Source organism: Ascaphus truei, chromosome 1, assembly GCF_040206685.1.
Source record: "Ascaphus truei isolate aAscTru1 chromosome 1, aAscTru1.hap1, whole genome shotgun sequence".
Classification (NCBI taxonomy): Eukaryota; Metazoa; Chordata; class Amphibia; order Anura; family Ascaphidae; genus Ascaphus; species Ascaphus truei.
In genome coordinates, this window is record NC_134483.1 from 48,794,259 (window position 1) to 48,795,951 (window position 1,693).

Below are 1,693 nucleotides of genomic sequence, written 5' to 3' on the forward strand. Positions count from 1 at the left end.
AAGAGGGGGGGAGCGGGCTCACAGGCATCAGGCCGGACACTCTGCTTGCCCTGCGGGACCTCTGCTCTGCGCATGCTGAATCGCTGCCATTTTTTTTTTTAAATTATTATTTTTTTTAAATATAAAGGGCAGGGCCACACGGGGGCCGGACCAAATCATTTAGCGGGCCTTATGCGGCCCGCGGGCCGGACGTTCCCCACCCCTGCTCTAAAAGAAAGAAACAAAAGATAAGCCATTTCCCACTCATATATTGTCCCCAATTATTTAATCTATATGAAAATCATTGTGATGTCATGCGGTGACCCCTTATAGCAATGTGTTGCTGCGTTGCCGTCACAATGTCAGGTGACGTCCTGCTGTCATGGCAACGTAACACCATCTGACGTCACGAGGCCACGATGAGGGACCCTGCAGGAAGAGATGGTGAAGTAGAAGGTAAGAGAGTTACAGATGTGCCGTGCTCTCCCCCGGCAATCACGTTAATTGTTGTGGGGAAGAGACGGGGCCTCTGTAACCGCGGGGCATGGGGCCTCTGTAACCGTGGGGCATGGGGCCTCTGAAACCTCGGGGCTTTGGGCCTCTGAAACCTCGGGGCTCGGGGGCTTCTGTAACCGTGGGGCACGGGGCCTCTGTAACCGCGGGGCACGGGGGCCTCTGTAACCGTTGTGCTCGGTGCATCGGCACCGATAGCAACGCCAGCCCTGCTCTAGAGACTCCCAGACCTCCAAAAAAAATCATGTTTTCTGGGAACTATGGGGGGCTATGCACTAAGCTCAATGGCTTTGCGTTTTGATTTGGCCTAAAAGCAGGTAGGTTAAAAAGTGAGGCCGGGGGACGCGATCCACTAAGGCCTTGAGGCCATTTTTTTAACGTACCTGCTCAAAATAGCTCAAAACAGCCACAGCGTACGGTTTGCTTTTTTTCGCCCTGCTAGCGTTCTGAACCTCTCCGTTCGCTAGCTGATAGAAAAAAAAAGCCGCCTGTAACATTTGCATGGAGATTTGCTATCTCCATGCAAGACTGTTACAGGCGATCGTACACTAAATAAAAACATTTTAATAATAGTGTACATGAGCAGGGGGGTCTCCCGAGCTGAACCGCATTAGTTTCAGGTCCGAGGACCCCCTACTTCAGGAGTTACAGGCCCCGTTATGGGGTGCCGGTATCCCCTGCAGTTTAAAGCTCCCGCGTCACGTGACCGGGTTATTTACATTCTGCAGGGGATACCGGCACCCCATAAAGGGGCCTGTATCTCCTGAACTAGGGGGTCCTCGGACCTGAAACCAATGCGGTTCAGCTCAGGAGACCCCCTGCACATCTACACTAGTATTAAAACACACATAACAATAAACAATAATTCATTACCGTAGCGGCTATACGCTATGGTAATGAAGCAGCATTAATGTATTTTTAATAATAGTGTGCGGGAGCAGGGGGTCCCCTGAGCTGAACCGCATTGATTTCTGCCTCAGAGACCCCCTTCTTCCCGAGTTACAGGCCCCGGTATGGGGCATCGGGTGCCAGTGCCGCCGCCATCTTTATAGCGTCCAAGACGCGACGTGGGCTCTATAAAGATGGCGTCCGCACTGGCACCGATGCCCCAAACCGGGGCCTGTAACTCGGGAAGCAGGGGGTCTCTGAGGCTGAAATCAATGCGGTTCAGCTCAGGGGACCCCCTGCTCCCGCACACTAT